Source organism: Pseudophryne corroboree, chromosome 2, assembly GCF_028390025.1.
Source record: "Pseudophryne corroboree isolate aPseCor3 chromosome 2, aPseCor3.hap2, whole genome shotgun sequence".
NCBI lineage: Eukaryota > Metazoa > Chordata > Amphibia > Anura > Myobatrachidae > Pseudophryne > Pseudophryne corroboree.
In genome coordinates, this window is record NC_086445.1 from 39,635,729 (window position 1) to 39,661,703 (window position 25,975).

Below are 25,975 nucleotides of genomic sequence, written 5' to 3' on the forward strand. Positions count from 1 at the left end.
CCTATTTGTCATAATGGAATGTGACATTAATTTTGATGGGGAGTCTAACATGTCTCGTACTTCCTGAGCGTGATTCTCAGGAATGTCCAAGAATACACCTTCAGGAGTACAATAAATGACGCAACCCATTTTACATAGTAAGTCTCTCCCCAGGAGATTAGTTGGTGCCGATGCAGCCAGCAAAAAGGAATGTTTGGTATGCAAAGGCCCTATTGTAATCTCGGCTGGTTTGCTAACAGGGTAGTGCTGGACTACTCCTGTTACTCCCATGGCTGGAATTGTCCTACCAGTGGTTCTCATGCCCACTGTCGAATTTATCACTGACTTGGCCGCCCCTGTGTCTACAAGAAAGTTTAAAGTTTTACCAGCCACATTGATTGCAATCTCTGGTTCGCTTCCAAGACTGGCAATCAACTTAACTGGCTGCAGATTACAGGTATGGCCACACCCCTATTGGGTATGCTGACCTCCCTGAATCCCGCTGGCAGCAACTACTTGTGAGGGAGTTAGCTGGGAGCTACCAGAGGCATGCCAATCTCTGTTTGGGGGATATCTTTTTGTTTCCCCTGTATGTGGCTCAAAACTCCGCCTCTGTGGACCCTGCTCCCAATGTCGTGTGTTGTGTTGTTGTCTAGGGGGTTGAAAAGATCTTTGTACATTCTTTGTTCTACATTCTCGTGCAAAGTGTCCCGGTCTGTTACAAGAAAAACATGTTATTACACTTGCCTTACCCACAGGATTCGGTGGTACATACGCAGGCTGCCTTGTGGTCAGCGCCTGTATACTTACGGACATCAACTTATCACTTTGCGATTCCCTGTGCCTAGTGATGTTTCTGTCGTGATCAATAGCAGCCTCTCTCAAGCCGGACACTGACAGACCTCGCCAGCATGGTTGCGTGGTCTGAACCCTAGTCTTTAATGTTTCCTTTAAACCATCCATCAGTACAGATACTGCTACTTCCCGATGGTTTGGGTTGGTCTTAATGTCTTCTATACCAGTGTACTTTGCCATTTCTAATAGTGCCCGGTGAAAATATTCTGTTGCCGTTTCGGACTCCTTTTGCTTAATGGAAAATATTTTATTCCATTTAACAACGGCTGGGAAATACTCCTTTAGCTGTAAATTTATCCTTTTTACATTATCCTTGTTGTACACGTCTGTAAGCGGTACATCTTTATCCAATGCACAATCAGCTAAAAACTGAGTTGCATCAACATTGGAAGGTAAACAAGCTCTTAGCAGTATCTGCCAATCCTTGTTGTTGGGTTCTACAGTGTTACCTAAATCCCTGATGTATTTTTGGCTAGCAACTAAATCCTTTCTGGGGTCAGGAAATTCGGACACTATTGTTCTTAATTCCATTCTGGAAAATGGAGTGTACATGGCAATGTTCCTTATGGGAGTGGCTCCAGACACATCTGTTTTTCCATTGGGAACTGCTATTACCCTTACAGGAGCAATCCTAACAGCCTCTTCCTGTGTAGATTCTACAGCTTGTTGTGGTACAATTGTTTCAGTGTAGTGCATGGTGCCGTACTTACCCGTTGACACGACCTCACCTATCCCTCCGCTAGGGGCTTTCACTAATCTCGTGGGTGTCGCTGTGCCTACTGTGGTTTCTGCTATGGTGGCTGCAAGAGAGAGAGCTGAAATTGTTGCTGAATCGTCTTCTTGATCACACTCCTGAGGAAGGTTCAAAACAGGGTACATCTTGCACGGGTTAATACTTGCATGAGTTATTTGGTTAACATCATTAACATTTACAGGGTTACTAAGAGTTTGTGTTTTACAACCCAGTGCGTTTCTCTCCGCAATCAACCTCTCTCCTGCAATGTATGGTGGAGGAGGAGCTGTGGCAATCAACTTCCTGACTGCCCCAGATCCTGCCGCCAGAGCCAAACCTCTCTGTATCTCACCTTCCTGGTGCCATAACTGTAAACAATCATGATGTTGAATTCGTCTCTTTGTTGATTTTACGAGACATATCCTCCTCCTTAAATTTTGTAACACTTCTGGACTGAAGCTACCTATTCTTGGGAATTTGTCCCTGTCTTGTACAGTCATTCTCTCCCATTCATCACATAAAGATTCGGTGTGAATTCCATATTTTTCACACATTACATATCGTGCCGACCCAACTGGTCGGTTCACAGAATCAACCTGAACCAGGGTTGATCGCCCCCTACCTGAGCAACTGGCCCCCATAGTCTGCAGGTGTTGCTTAGTCCTCCTTGGATCTCTGTATCAAGGTTTCCAGCAAGCCTTTACAGACAACCAAATTACTCCACAGTAGGCCGGCGGTGGCGGTTTACCGAGTACCCCACTCACTCGCCCACCTCGACCAATACGACCTGATCACACCGATATGGTGCTGGCGTACTCGATACAGGGCCCCTATGGAACCTTCAGTTTACTGGAACATATGAGGGTTACCCGCAGGACACTTACTCTTTCCAGTAAAGTTGGGGTTGTTAGATAGTTCCTGAGTGACCAGCGAACTTCCCTTCCAAAAATAAAAAATTACACAAATCACGTCAGAATGTACAGATAGCGTTTGTGACCACTTTACTCTTATGGTATTAGGTCAGATTACTGACTACTGCACACAATTACGTGTGGTCCAATCGTTCAGTACACGAGCACTACTTGTCATGTACTGAAAGATCAATGGAATCGATGTTTCCGGCCGCGATTCCTTCAGCAAGAGCTTATGGCCTATATGGGTTCTGCACCAACACCCCAGGCGTTGTGCCACTGGACTTTTATAGCGGACCTTTTACCTTACGACCTCCTGGTCTGTTACCTTATGACCTCCTGGTCTTGTTACCTTATGGTCCGCTATACTCTAATGCTCAAATATTATTTAACCAGGGATGCCTCCCTAGCCACCGTATATGTCACTTACACGTATGTCCCTTGACGAGTACCCGGCTTTCCTTTTGGTTCCACCTTAAAGTTATATAAACTTTTGTATACAAAACACACTCACTCAACACATGTACACTTTTGTTTCTATATCTATTTCTGCGCAGAAATTGTCTTTAGGCCAAAAGTGTTACCAATTAGGAGCAGGATCTGTTAAACTAAATTTCAGATTTTCCAAAAATAGATTTGCGTTATTTACCGCTTCGCGTTATCTACCGCTGTGCGTTAATTATCGCCTTTGCGTTACTTCACTTTATCGTGACTTGAGCTACGTGAGCGTAACCGGACGCTACGTTGCGTAATGAACGCTGCGTGCGTCTGCCTTTGGATTGCGTACGCTAGTCTTTGTTAGCGACACGTGTACGCAATGCAAAGATCCACCGTAACACAATTTCTATTTTTATCAATGTAAATGATCCCTGATCATCTACCGCAATCCACACTGACTGCCTTGTCTCTTAGACAAATCGTGTGTTGTTCTATACTTTAACTATTACCTCTACTATTAAATAACAGCAAATCTCTTTTTAGCACTTTCTATCAACTATAAAATTGGCAAACAGGAATAGTGATATACGAAAATGAAACAGAAATGCAGATATATGCGTGCGTACGCAAGACAAAAGAAAAATAAACAGTTTTAAAAAGACACAAGCGTTTTGTTCTTACTTCCGGTTCCCGGATTCCTTCAGCACTCTTTATCTAAGCGAAGCAGACGCTTATCCAATCAGCACTGCAAGGAATATGATCCCGCCCTTTGCTGATGGATAATGTCTGCTGATCTACCTAGTGCAGATATGAGAAGGATAGGACGAGTCCCCAATTGACAATGCTAAATTCCTTTGTCGTATAACAACCCTTTATGAAGCTAAGAACACTGTACGCTGTTTACTTAAGAAGTTCCGTAATGGTACGCTAGTTGCGTAACGATCGCTCAGCCGTAGGCGAGACGCTCAAGCGTCACGTTCGCTCACGGCCCAGCGATCACAGGACACGTTATTGGCTATGTCTAGGGTAATGATTCGCTATGGCGTAGCTTACGCTCGAGACCACGAGGAGGTCACCAGCGATGCAGACGCTCACAACACTATACCTTTATGATAAAACCTTATACCAATGAAATACACTGAATACCTTAATGTGAGTACAGGGTGTAAGTGCAACCTTGTGTAACCTGACTAACTACAAAGCTGCTTGAGCGTCACCGACACTCAAGTGAACACTTAACACTATAGGAAATACACAGATGCTGGTTTAGGTTCCAAAGCCTATTAACTGTATTATATCTAATATACTTGTAAAAGGGGATAACAGTACAAATGATACACTACAATATAACAGAGACTTCCTAACCACAGAACTAAACAATAAATACAAAAAGACAATACTACACTGACCTAAATGCAATACAATACAATGCTATAATACTATGAGAGATATAAGGGAAAAGAGGAGAGAGAGAGATAGAGAGAGAGAGAGAGAAATTGGCTCACAGAAAGACAATGATAACGGAGAGAAACTTACGCACAAAGGGTATGATCGCCTGCGCCTCGATATCCAGCTCCCGGCTATCAGCAGATAACCGTTGATGAGAGAGTCAGAGCTGGATGTGGTCGGCCTGCCTATTTATGCCCCACACACAATGCAATCTCCTGGTCCTACAATCCCATTGTCCATTGGCCGAAGGAATTCGGCCCTGTATCATAACAAAAGGTCATAGGGTGATTCATACAGGTGGGCTGTGACGATTTCCAACAGCTCAGGTGGGTGGGAAACTGGGTTTCCCGCCGCATACCTGAGTATGTGTAATTAATAGAAATGGACATAAACTTCTTATGTCCATAACTATTCGCACGAGCGATTAATACGCTCCAAACCAACACCGGAATATTGCTAATTAAATACTCTTCCGATGGGTACCAAACACTGCTGTATGATTCCTGTTAGACCCTTCGTACGATATAAAGAGGGATTCCTCAGCTCTGGGACATTGTATTTTAACCAAACTTTCAGAATCTATCAAAGGGACCATGATCTATAAACTACATTAATTTTGAAAATATGTAACGAATGAGTCGCACGCTACGACTATATAAACTCTACCGTAAATACGCATACCGCGCCTGCGAGTGCACGCTATTGCGGGTATGCGCCTCCACGGGAGAGCGTACGCACGCGCAGCGCGGACCAGTGTGCGGTGCAAATATGGCAACGTGCATTGAGACATTTTTCTGACTTTGACACATGTCAACGGCCATATTCCTCCCACGGACAACAGGTGTCTCCCCGGGTGCCTGACTTAAACAAACCACCTCACCATCAGAATCCTCCTGGTCAATTTCCTCCCCAGCGCCAGCAACACCCATATCCTCCTCATCCTGGTGTACTTCAACACTGACATCTTCAATCTGACTATCAGGAACTGGACTGCGGGTGCTCCTTCCAGCACTTGCAGGGGGCGTGCAAATGGTGGAAGGCGCATGCTCTTCACGTCCAGTGTTGGGAAGGTCAGGCATCGCAACCGACACAATTGGACTCTCCTTGTGGATTTGGGATTTCGAAGAACGCACAGTTCTTTGCGGTGCTTTTGCCAGCTTGAGTCTTTTCAGTTTTCTAGCGAGAGGCTGAGTGCTTCCATCCTCATGTGAAGCTGAACCACTAGCCATGAACATAGGCCAGGGCCTCAGCCGTTCCTTGCCACTCCGTGTGGTAAATGGCATATTGGCAAGTTTACGCTTCTCCTCCGACAATTTTATTTTAGGTTTTGGAGTCCTTTTTTTACTGATATTTGGTGTTTTGGATTTGACATGCTCTGTACTATGACATTGGGCATCGGCCTTGGCAGACGACGTTGCTGGCATTTCATCGTCTCGGCCATGACTAGTGGCAGCAGCTTCAGCACGAGGTGGAAGTGGATCTTGATCTTTCCCTAATTTTGGAACCTCAACATTTTTGTTCTCCATATTTTAATAGGCACAACTAAAAGGCACCTCAGGTAAACAATGGAGATGGATGGATACTAGTATACAATTATGGATGGACTGCCGAGTGCCGACACAGAGGTAGCTACAGCCGTGGACTATTGTACTGTACTGTGTCTGCTGCTAATATAGACTGGATGATAGTGAGATGTAGTATGTATGTATAAAGAAGAAAGAAAAAAAAACCACGGGTAGGTGGTATACAATTATGGATGGACTGCCGAGTGCCGACACAGAGGTAGCTACAGCCGTGGACTACCGTACTGTGTCTGCTGCTAATATAGACTGGTTGATAATGAGATGTAGTATGTATAAAGAAGAAAGAAAAAAAAACCACGGGTAGGTGGTATACAATTATGGACGGACTGCCGAGTGCCGACACAGAGGTAGCTACAGCCGTGGACTACCGTACTGTACTGTGTCTGCTGCTAATATAGACTGGATGATAATGAGATGTAGTATGTATAAAGAAGAAAGAAAAAAAACCACGGGTAGGTGGTATACAATTATGGACGGACTGCCGAGTGCCAACACAGAGGTAGCTACAGCCGTGGACTACCGTACTGTGTCTGCTGCTAATATAGACTGGTTGATAATGAGATGTAGTATGTATAAAGAAGAAAGAAAAAAAAACCACGGGTAGGTGGTATACAATTATGGACGGACTGCTGAGTGCCGACACAGAGGTAGCTACAGCCGTGGACTACCGTACTGTACTGTGTCTGCTGCTAATATAGACTGGATGATAATGAGATGTAGTATGTATAAAGAAGAAAGAAAAAAAAACCACAGGTAGGTGGTATACAATTATGGACGGACTGCCGAGTGCCGACACAGAGGTAGCTACAGCCGTGGACTACCGTACTGTACTGTGTCTGCTGCTAATATAGACTGGATGATAATGAGATGTAGTATGTATAAAGAAGAAAGAAAAAAAAAACCACGGGTAGGTGGTATACAATTATGGATGGACTGCCGAGTGCCGACACAGAGGTAGCTACAGCCGTGGACTACCGTACTGTGTCTGCTGCTAATATAGACTGGTTGATAATGAGATGTAGTATGTATAAAGAAGAAAGAAAAAAAAACCACGGGTAGGTGGTATACAATTATGGACGGACTGCCGAGTGCCGACACAGAGGTAGCTACAGCCGTGGACTACCGTACTGTACTGTGTCTGCTGCTAATATAGACTGGATGATAATGAGATGTAGTATGTATAAAGAAGAAAGAAAAAAAAAACCACGGGTAGGTGGTATACAATTATGGATGGACTGCCGAGTGCCGACACAGAGGTAGCTACAGCCGTGAACTACCGTACTGTGTCTGCTGCGACTGGATGATAAATAATGATATAAAAAATATATATATATCACTACTGCAGCCGGACAGGTATATATTATATAATGACGGACCTGCTGGACACTGTCTGTCAGCAGAATGAGTTTTTTATTTTATAGAATAAAAAAACACCACACAAGTCACACGACGTGTGTTTAACTTTTACAGGTAGACATTCACAATACAATATAGTATACTATATACTGGTGGTCAGGTCACTGGTCAGTCACACTGGCAGTGGCACTCCTGCAGAAAAAAAGTGTGCACTGTTTAATTTTAATATGTACTCCTGGCTCCTGCTATAACCTAACTGCTCCCCAGTCTCCCCCACAATTAAGCTGTGTGAGCACAGTCAGATATTATACATAGATGATGCAGCAGCACACTGGGCTGAGCACAGATATGGTATGTGACTGAGTCACTGTGTATCGTTTTTTCAGGCAGAGAACGGATTATATTAAATAATATAAAACTGCACTGGTGGTCACTGGTCAGTCACTAGTATAACTAACTAATACTATCAGCAAAATTCTGCACTCTCTGTCTGAGTACTCCTCCTAAGCTCCAGTAAATGAAGTGTCACTGTCTCACTCTGTCACTAGTATAACTAACTAATACTATCAGCAAAATTCTGCACTCTCTGTCTGAGTACTCCTCCTAAGCTCCAGTAAATGAAGTGTCACTGTCTCACTCTCACTCTCCTATCTATTTCTTCTCTAAACGGAGAGGACGCCAGCCACGTCCTCTCACTATCAATCTCAATGCACGTGTAAAATGGCGGCGACGCGCGGCTCCTTATATAGAATCCGAGTCTCGCGATAGAATCCGAGCCTCGCGAGAATCCGACAGCGTCATGATGACGTTCGGGCGCGCTCGGGTTAACCGAGCAAGGCGGGAAGATCCGAGTCGCTCGGATCCGTGTAAAAAAAGCTGAAGTTCGGGCGGGTTCGGATTCCGAGGAACCGAACCCGCTCATCTCTAGTAAATATCGATTGATAAATAGGCCCCGTAGCACAACATGCTGCAGTTGAGAATTACTGTAATGTTTTCAGACAAAACAGAGGTCTGCCGCAGTAATGTGTCTCAGCCCTCTCCTCTATAGTCATCCTACAACAACAGGAGGGGAAGCCGCCGTTCAGGCTGTGTGTTTTCTACCTGTGAGACTTTGTGAATCTGGGGTTTGTCTGTTCCATGAGTCAGCAGTGTGGCACAAATCCCAGGAATCCTCACTGTTCCCCAGACGCAGCGGTAACCTCCCCACTTTATCTCTAGACCCCAAAAAATATTTTGTCTCCCTGTTACCCACATGTTTTCTTGTGTCCCGCTGATAGAGGAGACTGCATGGTGTCAGGCAACTGGATATATAAACACATTGCAGACAGGTAGTTACAGTAAGAGGATGGAGACCAGTTATTATAATCACCGCTGTGGTAGCGGCCCACGTAATGTTATTGTCGTGTTCAGGGCTGGAGCTCTGATTATATTGTTCTGGATTGTAATTTGTAATCAACTACAAGAGGGCATATCACAGACAGGCTGCATGGGGCCCAATACATCTTTCTGAGATGTGGTGTTATATATATATATATATATATATATATATATCTTACAGAACTATATAGATAGGGCTCTCACAGGGAGCCGGATGTACTAAGCGGAAAATGCGGTAAACCCCCTGTTTACCACATTTTCCTGATGTACTAAACCACGTCCGGCAGGTCAGCGCCGCGGCGGGGTTCGCCAGCTTTAGCTGGCGATAGTCCATAGAAGCCTATGGGCTTCTCTCCGCGGCACTGTGTGAGGGATCCGATCGGATCCCTCCCAGCATGCCCTACGGCCGCCCCCCCCGTCACCCCGCGCATGCGCAGACTGACTCCTGGGGCCGAGTCCCGGAAGTCAGGGTGCCGCTGCGCATCGCGGAGGACAGCTCTTATCGGAAGAGCTGTCCTCCGCAATGCTGATCGCATATGTTAGTAGTTAGTACATGTGCGGTCAGCATCGTGGCGCAGGGCGGCGATGTACATTAGTACATCCCGCCTAGGGTCTGCAGGAACCGCAGCCCGCAGTGAATTGGCAGGGCTCCAGCTACGCTGTGTGACAATGACTGGTGGGTCAGAGTCAGACTCATGAGATTCAGCTGTCTGCAGCATGTAGAATCAGCGATCACCGGTGAGGACCGACCTGATATATTCTGCAGCAGCGGCGGGTGCGCCGCAGAGCTCCGTTGGAAGAGCGGCTTACGGTCATTAGGTCGACATGAGTTTTTCAACATTTTTTTACTTTTTCATACTTTACGATTCACGTGGACTACGACTGGGAACGGTAACCTGTTCAGAGTGCAGCGGTAGCGGAGCGAGGCACCTTGCCCAAAGCATGGCGAGCAAAGCAGGACATGCGAGAGACCACGGTGCACTAATTGGGGTTCCCCGTTTTTTTGTTTTTTACGAAGAAAACAACACCAAAAAAAGTAAAAAAAAAACAAAAAACCTCATGTCGACCTTTTTCCATGTCAACATAATGACCATGTCGACCAATAGTGGTCGACCTAATGACTATCGACTTAAATCTTGTCGACCTAATGACCCATACCCGGAAGAGCAGCGGTCACACTTGGATCCCGCTGTGAGCCGCACAGGTGCTTGGGGCCCGGAGGCAGGTGTCTCCATCGCTAATGGGAGTTACGCCCCTGCGTCATGTCACGGAAACAGGTTGGGGTTTGGTGCGCTGCCTTTGATAACGGCAGGACAGACGTTCCAGATGAGCAGCGATTCGGCCAGCCAATCACGTCCACCACAGGCAGTGCACCAGACCAGCATGCACCACGACAAGTTGGAGATGAACGTCAGCTGATGAGGCGCCCTGTAGATGCAGAAATCTAACCACACTACGCACCTCAACGTGTGACTGTGTCTCCGCCGGTATCCGGTCTTTAGGTCGACTCTAGGTCGACAGTAAGTAGGTCAACACTGAAGGTCGTCAGGTATGAAAGGTCGACATGGGCAAGGTCGACATAGTCTTTTGGGGGGTTTGGGCGGTTTCAGGACCTTTTCATACCTCTTCTATCCTAGTGGGCATTGGGTTGGCTATAAATATTGTGGTGAGCAGAACGATCCACCGTGCCGGACGCATGGCAAGCGAAGCGAGCCCAGCGAGTGGACGTGTTTCAACTGTCGATAGTCCCAGATGGAAATGCGGGTCGAGAAACCCCCCAAAAAAACTGTGTCGACCTTTTGTGCCCAAGTTGACCTAATGACCATGTCGGCATTCCATACCTGTCGACCTAGTCATGTGTTGACCTTCAGTCAGTGTCAACCTACTTACTGTCGACCTTCAGTGGAGACCGTTGACCTAGACAGGGTCAACCCAGTGATCCACACCCATCTCTGCCAGTCCTGCCATCCTACACCTGATGTTGGGACAGTACAAGCCCAGAGATCACGCCCGATGTCAAATGCCGCCGAACCGGCTAAATGTGCTCTCATTGGAATAACTAGAGCAGGGGTGGCCAACCAGTCAGAGACAAAGAGACAAAAAATCTTGTTAGGTAAGTCAAAGAACCGACATGGGTGGTCATTCTGAGTTGTTCGCTCGCTGCCAATTTTCGCAATGCAGCGATTAACTAAAAAAACGGCAAAAATGCGCATGGTAAGCAGTGCCAGGGCCGGTTCTAGCCCTTTGTGTGCCCTGGGTGGGAAATAGGGTGTGGCTTCATACAGGGGACGTGGTCAGTTACGCCCCCTGTACAGTAGAGTAGCGCTGCTGAAATGCTGTGCGGTGCGCAATGACGTCATAGCACACCGCACAGCAAAGGTCCTCTCCACGAAGGGAAACTAGACACGTAGCGCTACGCGTTGACAATGCTAAATTTCCTTGTCGTATAAACAACCCTTTATGAAGCTAAGAACACTGTACGCTGTTTACTTAAGAAGTACCGTAATGGTACGCTAGTTGCGTAACGATCGCTCAGCCGTAGGCGAGACGCTCAAGCGTCACGTTCGCTCACGGCCCAGCGATCACAGGACACGTTATTGGCTATGACTAGAGTAATGATTCGCTATGGCGTAGCGGACGCTCGAGACCACGAGGAGATCACCAGCGGCGCAGACGCTCACAACGCTATACCTTTATGTCTAAACCTTATACCAAAGAAATACACAGAATACCTTAATGTGAATACAGGGTGTAAGTGCAACCTTGTGTAACCTGACTAACTACAAAGCTGCTTGAGCGTCACCGACGCTCAAGTGAACACTTAACACTATAGAAAATACACAGATACTGGTTTAGGTTCCAAAGCCTATTAACTGTATTATATCTAGTATACTTGTAAAAAGGGGATAACAGTACAAATGATATACTACAATATAACAGAGACTTCCTAACCACAGAACTAAACAATACTATCTAATACAATACAATACTAGTCTAGGGGAGATACGAGAGAGAGAGAGAAGGGAAAGAGAGAGAGAGAGAGAGACGGAGAGAGATGAGAGGAATTGGCTCACAGAAAGACAATGATAACGGAGAGAAACTTACGCACAAGGGTAAACGATCGCATGCGCCTGGACATCCAGCACCCGATTTTCAGCAATGAGAACCGTTGAAGAGTGAGAGCTGGATGTGGTCGGCCTGCCTATTTATGCCCCACACACAATGCAATCCTACAGTCCCTACAATCCCATTGTCCATTGGACGTCGGAATTCGGCCCTGCATCATAACAAAAGGTCATAGGTTGATTCATACAGGTGGGCTGTGACGATTTCAAACAGCTCAGGTGGGTGGGGAACTAGGTTTCCCGCCGCATACCTGAGTATGAGTAAATAGTAGAAATGGACATAAACTTCTTATGTCCATAACTATTCGCACGAGCGATTAATACGCTCCAAACCAACACCGGAATATTGCTAATTAAATACTCTTCCGATGGGTACCAAACACTGCTGTATGATTCCTGTTAGACCCTTCGTACGATACAAAGAGGGATTCCTTAGCTCAGGGACCTTCTATATTAACCAAACTATCAGAAACTATCAAAGGGACCATGATCTATAAACTACATTAATTGTGAAAATATGTAACGAATGAGTCGCACGCTACGACTACATAAACTCTACCGTAAATACGCATACCGCGCCTGCGAGTGCACGCTATTGCGGGTATGCGCCTTCACGGGAGAGCGTACGCATGCGCAGCACGGACCAGTGTGCGGTGCAAATATGGCAACGTGCATAGAGACATTTTTCTGACTTTGACAGTCCACCCTTTGGCAGCCAATAATAACTGCCACAAAACATTTAAGGAGAAAAATGCAAGTCATGGGTTAATTGATTTCCATGGTTGGGTAAGGGAGGAGAGAGGAGAAGGTGTGAAGAGGGTATGACCTAGTGAGATAGCAGAAGCATGTGTGTATGAATCCATGTTTGGAGGGTCATGTATCATCGTGCCGTACGTGTGGTAAATCAAGCTTCGAGGTATTGCGAAGTATACATTTGAATTCCTTCTTATCCTGTGGTACAGGTCTGTGGATGGGCTGTCAAACTTTACCGAGCTCTTTTCGGATTTTGAACAAAATGGGGAGCACATTTTAGTTGATGATACATGAATGGGGGAGGTATGTGGTTGCTGATATCTGTGCCTGTATTCCCTATCGTCTATGTGTGTCATTACCTGAGGGTTGTAGAGATGAAGATAAAGAACACTTATGGAAAATGCAATGATATTCTATGTCAGGGAAATGTACATCTGTCGTCGAAGTTGTGTTCGGTATCTGTTGAGAGTCGTCTTCTTTGCGCTGTATTGCTCCTTGGGCATGAGCAAATAGCTTTGTCTGAGCCATCAGATTTACAAAAAATGTTGGGCTAGCGTGAGTTTAAAAGTACTAGGGAAACTGGGGATCCATGGCAAAGTTCATCAAGTGTCCATATTTAAAGTTGTCAAATCTTCTTCTTTGGTCAATCCGTTGTCTGTATACATCTCGTCTCGTCAGCTTCCTCGTCCAAGGGGGTCTTTGTATCTTGGAGAAAAGCAGAAAAACAGGTGAAAGAAACGGACCGTATAATCGCATTTTCATCACATCCTGGTTTCTATCATTGGGTCATAAATCAAATCCAGGTTAATTACGGTTTCCTCACTCCTCAAGCTCATCACTTTTGTACTTTGTTTGCACCTCATTAAAGCCTGCCCGCATCTAAATATCAATCCAATCGATATAACGACACCCAAGATACATAGTAGAAACTTTCCAACATCCATTATGACTCCTTGAGCCCAGTCCCCCAAACCGGAGAACCAATTTCGCGGGTTCAACCATGACACCCAACCAGTCAGCTCATTACCTACAGCAGCAAGGGTGAGATTGTGTTTTCGACGAAATTCCCACTTCAATTGGAGAATATCATCCATCTTTTGGTCTATGACCTCTACCGGATCCTCGGTGCTATTTGTGATATACGTGCAACACTTTATGCCGTACTGTGTTGCTAATGTAACACAATATCCGCCTGTTACTGCTGTAAGATAATTAAGAACCATCCTATGCTGAACTAGTTCTGTTTTGTAAGCTTGAAGTTCTCTTCCAGTGTATCTAAACGTGTCATCATACATTTCAGTGATATTATCTAACAAATTGGCGAGTGCGGAAATGTATCTATAATTCATCACTCCTCGAGCGGTACGAGTGAAATCTAACGCTACCAGAACCTGAATCCCGGTGGATTCATGGATAAGATCAGAGGCCGGATGCTCTAACCTTTCTGACAGTTGTCTTTTAACTCGGTGCTCGTAATGAGTGTGAGTATAAGGAGCTTGGGCACCACGGTGTATGTCCTTCATTTTGTCATGTGTAACAGTCATCACTTCAGGCAATACTTTTCCAATATAACACAATCCTTCAGAGTTTGGGGCAAGCCACTTGTACGCCTTTCTCCCGCATATGAAATATGCGTCATCGGGGAGAACATATGGGACGGAGAAGGACATGACCATGTTACAAACCTTCCAGGTGAAATTTCCTGACCCTAATTCTTCCATCTGCTTAATGCACGTATCAGTTTGTACGATATGTGCACAGTATCCTGGTGATACCTCTCCAACTCTAGTAATCCTATTTCCTAAGGTATATCGATACCGGAAAGATTTTCCTCTACTGGCTATGTGGCGTACCAGCTCTGTATCTGTAGGCATTCTATCTGCTCTGTGTGAAAAGGTCATGGTAAGGTTGCTCCATGACACTTCCCAATTTCCCGGTTTTCTGGGATTGGAGATGTTGAAACATAAGAGGGACCTATCCACATGGTATTGGTGGAGCTTCAAACTAGGAGGGCTGGAGATATTAAACCTCCGGTCCACCGGTCTCCCACCACTTAGCTCAAGTACCTCCCCTAACGTTAAAGGAAATGGTACTAGCCCTGATTTGCTATGACCCTGAGGTACTTGAGAGCATACCCAACAATCTGTTTGGTTTAACACGTTACCCACTAAGGAGTGATAGTCACTCAATGGATGCCGGTCTATATGGATATTAAAACTAGATTGGCATTTCTTTATGCATCCATCTTCAACCAGATTATCACAGAGCCTACAGATACAATTTTCTTCAGCTAACAATCCATCACAATTTCTTCTATCGGATCGTTTTCTGATACTCGCCTTTGCTTGTTGGTTTGGTTGATCTTGGAAAACTACGCCTCCATCATCATAATCGGAACCCATTCCAGAACCTCTCTCGACCTCTATGGTACTCTCGCCGGAACAGACTGCTCTGGTCAACATCATGGTTAACATCAAAATCCGGATCACAGTCTCTTGGGGCAAGTCCATCTTTGAGGAGGAAATAGAGAAGAATGAGAAGGGGGAAAAAGAAATTTCAAGGAAGAGGGGATGGGAAGTGGGGAAAAACAATAAAAGGGAGAAGGGAGTCGACAACTGCTTTCGGTCTTCAAGGCTCAGGTGCCGCCTCAGTCCTCCTGGAACAGACACTCCAGTGATACAACCTCTACCGTCTGTTCCTTATCACGGGACTTCTCTGGATCAGCAACCTTTTTGCAGTGGGATGAATGGACCCAAGTCTCTCTCTCAGCCAACTTCAATGCTGTGGTGCTAGTCAATAAGACCTGGTATGGTCCTTCCCATCTATCAATAAGACAACCTGAGCGTAGAAAATTTCGTATCATTACATAATCCCCAGGTTCAATGTCATGACAATTACTATCTGGTAAATCAGGAATCATCAACTTCAGATTATCATTTTGATTCCTCAACTGCTTACTCATGTTAATCAAGTACTTTACAGTTACTTCATTGTTACATTTCAAATCATCCTGAGGGTTAATCATGACATGCGGTTGTCGACCAAACAAGATTTCAAAAGGAGACAGATTAAGAGGGGACCTGGGAGTGGTTCTGATGCTATACAAAACAATGGGTAAAGCTTCTGGCCATGTCAATCCTGTCTCTGCCATTACTTTACTCAATTTATTTTTAATAGTGCTGTTCACTCTTTCGACCTTCGCGCTCGCCTGTGGACGGTACGGAGTGTGCAGCTTGCTATCAATTCCCATCAACTTACACATTCCTTGAAAGACATCACCTGTAAAATGGGTACCCCTATCACTTTCAATGATTCTAGGGATACCATATCTACATACAAATTCCTGCACAATTTTCTTAGCCGTAAACATAGCGGTATTTGTAGCTGCTGGGAAAGCTTCGACCCAATTCGAGAAAACATCTATACAAACAAGTACATATTTCAAATTTCGACATGGGGGTAATTGAATGAAGTCAATTTGTATTACCTGGAAAGGGCCGCCGGCAGGTGGGATATGGGATGGTTCTGTAGGTATTGCTTTTCCAATATTCTTTCTCAGACAGGTAAGGCATGACATTGCTCTTTTACTCGCATGAGAGGAGAATCCTGGGGCGCACCAGTATGCTCTTACCAATTTGCACATCCCCTCCTTGCCTAGATGAGTCAGCCCGTGAGCTGCTTCAGCCAGACATGGAAGGTATGCCCTGGGGGCCACTGGTTTACCATGTCCATCCGTCCAGAGCCCTGAGGACTCCTGGCCATATCCCTTTGCCTTCCAGACTGCTCTTTCCTGTGTGGAACACAAATTCTGCATCTCACACAACTTTTGTGTGTTGATGGTATTAAATACCATCAGTTGTGTGGTGTCTGTCTGTATGGGGGTAGCAGCTGCAAGCTTTGCGGCTTCGTCTGCTCGGCTGTTACCAAGGGATACTGGGTCTTGGCTATATGTATGTGCTTTACATTTGATAACAGCCACTCTGTCGGGTTCCTGTATCGCTGTTAGAAGCCTTTTTATGTGAGCTGCATGCGCTATCGGTGTACCAGCCGCCGTCATGAAATTTCTGAGCCGCCATAGGGCTCCGAAATCATGTACTACCCCGAAGGCGTATCTAGAATCGGTGTAGATATTGGCTGACTTACCCTTAGCCAATTCACATGCTCTGGTTAGGGCGACCAGTTCAGCAACCTGGGCTGAGTGAGGTGGGCCTAGCGGTTCCGCTTCTATGGTGCCTTGGTCATCTACGACTGCGTATCCAGTACACAAGTCTCCCGAGTCTGACTGTCTATGACAACTACCGTCCGTGTAGAACGTTAGTTCTGCATCTTCCAGTGGATTGTCACTGATGTCAGGCCTTGCGGTAAAATTTTGGGTCAAATATTCCATACAATCATGTGTATCTCCCTTTGCATTAAATCCTCCTTCCCCATCACTCTCACCTTCCACCCTTTGTGTCTGACCAGGCACACCTGGGAGAAATGTTGCAGGATTTAATGCGCTGCATCTCCTTATGGTGATGTTTACTGGGGCCATTAATGCTAATTCCCATCTTGTAAACCTTGCTGATGAGACGTGTCTGGTTTGGGCAGAATTCAATAAGGCAGATACCGCATGCGGTGTATGGATTGTGAGGTTGTGGCCTAGCACGACATCTTCGCTTTTCGTCACTAGCAATGCTATCGCCGCAACGCTACGCAAGCATGTGGGGAGGGATCGCGCTACCGTGTCTAGCTGGGCGCTGTAGTATGCGACTGGCCTGCTGGCGTCACCGTGTTTTTGGGTTAGTACACCTGCTGCGCACCCAGCACTTTCTGTTCCGTATAGTTCAAAGGGTTTCCCATAGTCTGGCATACCTAGTGCTGGTGCCTGCGTTAGGCACTGTTTGAGTCTCTCAAATGCTGTTTCGGATTCGTCTGTATGCGAAATCCGGTCAGGTTTGTTTGAAGAGACCATTTCCTGCAAAGGTAACGCCAATATGGAAAACCCTGGGATCCAGTTACGGCAATACCCACACATTCCTAAAAACGTCCTGATCTGTTGCTGGGTTTGTGGCAGTGTCATGTCTCTAATGGCTTGGATTCTATCAGCGGTCAGGTGTCTCAGTCCTTGTGTTAGACAGTGTCCCAAATATTTTACCCTAGTTTGGCATAATTGTAACTTGTCTTTGGAAACCTTGTGACCTGTGTCTGAAAGATGAAACAGGAGCTGTTTCGTATCCTTCAGAGATGCTTCCAGTGAATCTGAACACAGTAATAAATCGTCCACATACTGTATCAATACTGATCCACTGTCTGGTTGGAAAGACTGTAAACAATCATGCAAAGCCTGAGAAAATATACTTGGACTGTCTATGAAACCTTGGGGTAACCGAGTCCACGTGTATTGGACTCCTCTGTATGTGAATGCAAACAAATATTGGCTGTCAGGGTGCAGAGGTACCGAAAAGAAAGCGGAGCAGAGGTCAATAACAGTGAAAAATTTGGCAGTGGGAGGAATTTGCATTAGGATGACAGCTGGATTAGGCACTACGGGGAACTGACTTTCAACTATTTTGTTAATCCCCCTTAGATCCTGCACTAGCCTGTAACCCCTCCCCCCACTCTTTTTAACAGGGAAGATGGGACTATTGGCTGTGCTGGACGTTCTTACCAGAATGCCCTGTTGCAGCAAGCGTTCTATTACTGGGAAAACTCCTAACTCCACCTCTGGCTTCAGAGGATACTGTGGGATTTTTGGAGCTATCCTACCATCTTTTACTTGTACAACTACTGGAGCTACGTTTGCCATTAATCCAGTGTCCTGTCCATCTTTTGTCAAAAGTGACTCTGGTATCTGAGAGGTCATCTCTTCTACTTGGGATGGGTTCCTATTTGTCATAATGGAATGTGACATTAATTTTGATGGGGAGTCTAACATGTCTCGTACCTCCTGAGCGTGATTCTCAGGAATGTCCAAGAATACACCTTCAGGAGTGCAATAAATGACGCAACCCATTTTACATAGTAAGTCTCTCCCCAGGAGATTAGTTGGTGCCGATGCAGCCAGCAAAAAGGAATGCTTGGTATGCAAAGGCCCTATTGTAATCTCGGCTGGTTTGCTAACAGGGTAGTGCTGGACTACTCCTGTTACTCCCATGGCTGGAACTGTCCTACCAGTGGTTCTCATGCCCACTGTCGAATTTATCACTGACTTGGCCGCCCCTGTGTCTACAAGAAAGTTTAAAGTTTTACCAGCTACATTGATTGCAATCTCTGGTTCGCTTCCAAGACTGGCAATCAATTTAACTGGCTGCAGATTACAGGTGTGGCCACACCCCTATTGGGTATGCTGACCTCCCTGAATCCCATTGGCAGCAACTACTTGTGGGGGAGTTAGCTGGGAACTACCAGAGGCCTGCCAGTCTCTGTTCGGGGGATATCTTTTTGTTTCCCCTGTATGTGGCTCAAAACTCCGCCTCTGTGGACCCTGCTCCCAATGTCGTGTGTTGTGTTGTTGTCTAGGGGGTTGAAAAGATCTTTGTACATTCTTTGTTCTACATTCTCGTGCAAAGTGTCCCGGTCTGTTACAAGAAAAACATGTTATTACACTTGCCTTACCCACAGGATTCGGTGGTACATACGCAGGCTGCCTTGTGGTCAGCGCCTGTATACTTACGGACATCAACTTATCACTTTGCGACTCCCTGTGTCTAGTGATGTTTTTGTCGTGATCAACAGCAGCCTCTCTCAAGGTGGACACTGACAGACCTCGCCAACATGGTTGTGTGGTCTGTACCCTAGCTTTTAATGTTTCTTTCAAACCATCCATCAGTACGGATACTGCTACTTCTCGATGGTTTGGGTTGGTCTTAATGTCTTCTATACCAGTGTATTTTGCCATTTCTGATAGTGCCCGGTGGAAATATTCTGCTGCCGTTTCGGACTCCTTTTGCTTAATGGAAAATATTTTATTCCATTTAACAACGGCTGGGAAATACTCCTTTAGCTGTAAATTTATCCTTTTTACATTATCCTGGTCGTACACATCTGTAAGCGGTACATCTTTATCTAGTCCACAATCAGCCAAGAATTTAACTGAGTCGACATTGGAAGGTAAGCAGGCTCTTAGCACTATCTGCCAATCCTTATTATTGGGCTCTAAAGTGTTTCCTAGATCCCTGATGTATTTTTGGCTTGCCACTAAATCTTTTCTGGGGTCTGGGAATTCAGACACTATGGTCCTCAATTCCATTCTAGTGAACGGGCAATACATGGCAATGTTCCTGACGGGTGTGGCTCCTGATGCATCTGTTTTCCCATTGGGAACTACTATCACCTTTACAGGAGCAATTCTAACAGCCTCATTCTGCGTAGATTCTACAACTTGTGGTACAATTGTTTCAGTGTAGTGCATGGTGCCGTACTTACCCGTTGACACGACCTCACCTATCCCTCCGCTAGGGGCCTTAACTAATCTCGTGGGTGGTGCAGTTCCTACTGTGGTTTCTGATATGGTGGCCGCTAGAGAGAGCGCTGAAATTGTTGCCGAATCTTCTTCTTGATCACACTCCTGAGGAAGGTTCAAAACAGGGTACATCTTGCACGGGTTAATACTTGCATGAGTTATTTGGTTAACATCATTAACATTTACAGGGTTACTAAGAGTTTGTGTTTTACAACCCAGTGCGTTTCTCTCCGTAATCAGCTTCTCTCCTGCAATGTATGGTGGAGGTGGAGCTGTGGCTATCAGCTTCCTGACTGCCCCAGATCCCGCCGCCAGAGCCAAACCTCTCTGTATCTCACCTTCCTGGTGCCATAACTGTAAGTAATCATGATGCTGAATTCGTCTCTTTGTTGATTTTACGAGACATATCCTCCTCCTTAAATTTTGTAACACGTCTGGACTGAAGCTACCTATTCTTGGGAATTTGTCCCTGTCTTGTACAGTCATTCTCTCCCATTCATCACATAAAGATTCGGTGTGAATTCCATATTTTTCACACATTACATATCGTGCCGACCCAACTGGTCGGTTCACAGAATCAACCTGAACCAGGGTTGATCGCCCCCTACCTGAGCAACTGGCCCCCATAGTCTGCAGGTGTTGCTTAGTCCTCCTTGGATTTCTGTATCAAGGTTTTCAGCAAGCCTTTACAGACAACCAAATTACTCCACAGTAGGCCGGCGGTGGCGGTTTACCGAGTACCCCACTCACTCGCCCACCTCGACCAATACGACCTGATCACACCGATATGGTGCTGGCGTACTCGATACAGGGCCCCTATGGAACCTTCAGTTTACTGGAACATATGAGGGTTACCCGCAGGACACTTACTCTTTCCAGTAAAGGTGGGGTTGTTAGATAGTTCCTGAGTGACCAGCGAACTTCCCTTCCAAAAATAAAAAATTACACAAATCACGTCAGAATGTACAGATAGCGTTTGTGACCACTTTACTCTAATGGTATTAGGTCAGATTACTAACTACTGCACACAATTACGTGTGGTCCAATCGTTCAGTACACAAGCACTACTTGTCATGTACTGAAAGATCAATGGAATCGATGTTTCCGGCCGCGATTCCTTCAGCAAGAGCTTATGGCCTATATGGGTTCAGCACCAACACCCCAGGCGTTGTGCCACTGGACTTTTATAGCGGACCTCTTTGTCTATTTTACCTGTTACCTTATGACCTCCTGGTCTGTTACCGTCTGTTAATGACCTCCTGGTCTGTTACCTTATGACCTCCTGGTCTGTTACCTTATGGTCCGCTATAATGCTCAAATATTATTTAACCAGGGATGCCTCCCTAGCCACCGTATATGTCACTTACACGTGTGTCCCTTGACGAGTACCCGACTTTCCTTTTGGTTCCACCTTAAAGTTATATAAACTTTTGTATACAAAACCACACTCACTCAACACATGTACACTTTTGTTTCTATATCTATTTCTGCGCAGAAATTGTCTTCAGTCCAACAGTGTTACTAATTAGGAGCAGGATCTGTTAAACTAAATTTCAGATTTTCCAAAAATAGATTTGCGTTATTTACCGCGTCGTGTTATTTATCGCCTTTGCGCTAATTATCGCTTTGCGCTAATTCAACTTTTCGTGACTTGAGCTACGTGGGCGTAACCAGACGCTACGTTGCGTAATGTACGCTGCGTGCGTCTGCCGTTTGGATTGCGTACGCAAGTCTTTTGTTAGGGACACGTGTACGCAAAACAAAGATCCACCGTAACACAATTTCTACCTTTATCAATGTAGATGATCTCTGATCATCTACCGCACACCACACTGACTGTCTTATCTCCCAGACAAGCCGTGTGTTGGTCTATACTTTAACTATTACCTCTACTATGAAATAACAGCAAATCTCTTTTTGCACTTTCTATCAACTATAAAACTTGGCAAACAGGAATAGTGATATACGAAATTTGAAAAAGAAATACAGATAAATGTATGCGTGCGTGTATACGCAAGACAGAAGAAAAATAAAACAGTTTTTTAAAGACACAAGCGTTTTGTTCTTACTTCCGGTTCCCGGATTCCTTCAGCACTCTTTATCTAAGCGAAGCAGACGCTTATCCAATCAGCACTGCAAGGAATATGATCCCGCCCTTTGCTGATGGATAATGTCTGCTGATCTACCTAGTGCAGATATGAGAAGGATAGGACGAGTCCCCAATTGACAATGCTAAATTTCCTTGTCGTATAAACAACCCTTTATGAAGCTAAGAACACTGTACGCTGTTTACTTAAGAAGTACCGTAATGGTACGCTAGTTGCGTAACGATCGCTCAGCCGTAGGCGAGACGCTCAAGCGTCACGTTCGCTCACGGCCCAGCGATCACAGGACACGTTATTGGCTATGACTAGAGTAATGATTCGCTATGGCGTAGCGGACGCTCGAGACCACGAGGAGATCACCAGCGGCGCAGACGCTCACAACGCTATACCTTTATGTCTAAACCTTATACCAAAGAAATACACAGAATACCTTAATGTGAATACAGGGTGTAAGTGCAACCTTGTGTAACCTGACTAACTACAAAGCTGCTTGAGCGTCACCGACGCTCAAGTGAACACTTAACACTATAGAAAATACACAGATACTGGTTTAGGTTCCAAAGCCTATTAACTGTATTATATCTAGTATACTTGTAAAAAGGGGATAACAGTACAAATGATATACTACAATATAACAGAGACTTCCTAACCACAGAACTAAACAATACTATCTAATACAATACAATACTAGTCTAGGGGAGATACGAGAGAGAGAGAGAAGGGAAAGAGAGAGAGAGAGAGACGGAGAGAGATGAGAGGAATTGGCTCACAGAAAGACAATGATAACGGAGAGAAACTTACGCACAAGGGTAAACGATCGCATGCGCCTGGACATCCAGCACCCGATTTTCAGCAATGAGAACCGTTGAAGAGTGAGAGCTGGATGTGGTCGGCCTGCCTATTTATGCCCCACACACAATGCAATCCTACAGTCCCTACAATCCCATTGTCCATTGGACGTCGGAATTCGGCCCTGCATCATAACAAAAGGTCATAGGTTGATTCATACAGGTGGGCTGTGACGATTTCAAACAGCTCAGGTGGGTGGGGAACTAGGTTTCCCGCCGCATACCTGAGTATGAGTAAATAGTAGAAATGGACATAAACTTCTTATGTCCATAACTATTCGCACGAGCGATTAATACGCTCCAAACCAACACCGGAATATTGCTAATTAAATACTCTTCCGATGGGTACCAAACACTGCTGTATGATTCCTGTTAGACCCTTCGTACGATACAAAGAGGGATTCCTTAGCTCAGGGACCTTCTATATTAACCAAACTATCAGAAACTATCAAAGGGACCATGATCTATAAACTACATTAATTGTGAAAATATGTAACGAATGAGTCGCACGCTACGACTACATAAACTCTACCGTAAATACGCATACCGCGCCTGCGAGTGCACGCTATTGCGGGTATGCGCCTTCACGGGAGAGCGTACGCATGCGCAGCACGGACCAGTGTGCGGTGCAAATATGGCAACGTGCATAGAGACATTTTTCTGACTTTGACAGCGTCTAGTTCCCTTCACAGTGGGCAGCGGGAAACAGCGGGCAGCGGGGGGCACAGCAGTAGCGGATCTTGCCATGGTGCGGCACCCTCAGGATGGCGCCGGCACCCTCAGGATGGCGCCGGCACCCTCCGGAATGCGACGCCCCGGCAAAAGTCTTGCTTGCCCGTGGCAAGTTCAGCTACTGAGCAGCGCACATGCGCTAAGTACTTTCACACAAAACTTTGTAGAATTACACAAGCTCGAGCGACGTTTTTTCATCGCTTGAGTGATCGCAGTGTGATTGACAGGAAATGGGTGTTTCTGGGCGGAAACTAGCCGTTTTCCGGGAGTGTGCTAAAAAACGCAGGTGTGCCAGGTAAAAACGCAGGAGTGGCTGGAGAAACGGGGGAGTGGCTGGCCGAACGCAGGGTGTTTGTGTTGACATCAAACCAGGAACTAAACAGACTGCAGTGATCGCAAGCTGTGAGTAGGTCCGGAGCTACTCAGAAACTGCAAAGAATTATTTAGTAGCAGTTCTGCTAATCTTTCGTTCGCTATTCTGCTAAACTAAGATACACTCCCAGAGGGCGGCGGCCTAGCGTGTGCAATGCTGCTAAAATCAGCTAGCAAGCTAGCAACTTGGAATGAGGGCCATCGAGCAGAGGGCGCGTGTGCAAAAATGGGGTGTGGCATTGTACCTGCTAGGCCACGCCCATGATATAAAATACATTGAAAACGCCAGAGCCACATGAAATACATTATAAAACCAGATCCAACAAAAAATACATTGAAAAAGCCAGATATGCATAATACACTTTAGCTCCACCATGTGTCACTCCAGCCAGCACCCTCCTGTGTCACTCCAGCCAGCACCCTCCTGTGTCACTTCAGCCAGCTGCCCCATGGGTCACTCCTGCCGGCTCCCCCATGTGTCACTCCTGCCAGCTCCTCCATGTGCTACTCCTGTGTCACTCCTGCCAGCTCCTCCATGTGCTACTCCTGCCAGCACCCTCCTATGTTACTCCAGCCAGCTCCTCCATGTGCTACTCCTGCCAGCACCCTCCTATGTTACTCCAGCCAGCTCCTCCATGTGCTACTCCTGCCAGCACCCTCCTATGTTACTCCAGCCAGCTCCTCCATGTGCTACTCCTGCCGGCACCCTCCTATGTTACTCCAGCCAGCTCCCCATGTGCTACTCCTGCCGGCACCCTCCTATGTTACTCCAGCCAGCTCCTCCATGTGCTACTCCTGCTGGCACCCTCCTATGTTACTCCAGCCAGCTCCTTCATGTGCTACTCCTGCCGGCACCCTCCTATGTTACTCCAGCCAGCTCCTCCATGTGCTACTCCTGCCGGCACCCTCCTATGTTACTCCAGCCAGCTCCACCATGTGCTACTCCTGCCAGCACCCTCCTATGTTACTCCAGCCAGCTCCTCCATGTGCTACTCCTGCCAGCACCCTCCTATGTTACTCCAGCCAGCTCCTCCATGTGCTACTCCTGCCAGCACCCTCCTATGTCACTCCAGCCAGCTCCTCCATGTGCTACTCCTGCCAGCACCCTCCTATGTTACTCCAGCCAGCTCCTCCATGTGCTACTCCTGCCAGCACCCTACTATGTTACTCCAGCCAGCTCCTCCATGTGCTACTCCTGCCAGCACCCTCCTATGTTACTCCAGCCAGCTCCTCCATGTGCTACTCCTGCCAGCACCCTCCTATGTTACTCCAGCCAGCTCCTCCATGTGCTACTCCTGCCAGCACCCTCCTATGTTACTCCAGCCAGCTCCTCCATGTGCTACTCCTGCCAGCACCCTCCTATGTTACTCCAGCCAGCTACCCCATGTGTCACTGCAGTACACCCTCATATGTCACTAATGCTGCCGCCCAACTCGTGCCATTGCAGCAGCCCCTTATATGTCCTCTGTTTGCCGGTGGCTCCCTCAGTTCTTTGTCCCCATAGTGTTGCTGCATGTCTGGCTGGAGTGCAGCAGTTTCCATATCTGTTGTGTTCATGTGACTTTGAGTGTCAGGAGCCACATCTGAATAAAGAAGAGCCGCATGTGGCTCAAGAGCCATGGGTTGGCCACTGCTGATCTAGAGCATCTGTGTCTGTAACATATGAAAAGCCTGGACTGCTCTTGGGTCAACCGCTTCCAAAGAACGATCTTACCTCAGCGCTGTAATCTGTATCCTCGCTCAGGGCGTGAGTCAGTGCCCACATGGCATTGGCCACATCCCCACCACTCACAGTAAGCATATAATTAAGGGGTACATTTACTAAGCAGTGATAAAAGTGGAGAAGTGATCCAGTGGAGAAGTTGCCCATGGCAACCAATCAGTATTGACGTAACATTTATCATTTGCATAATAT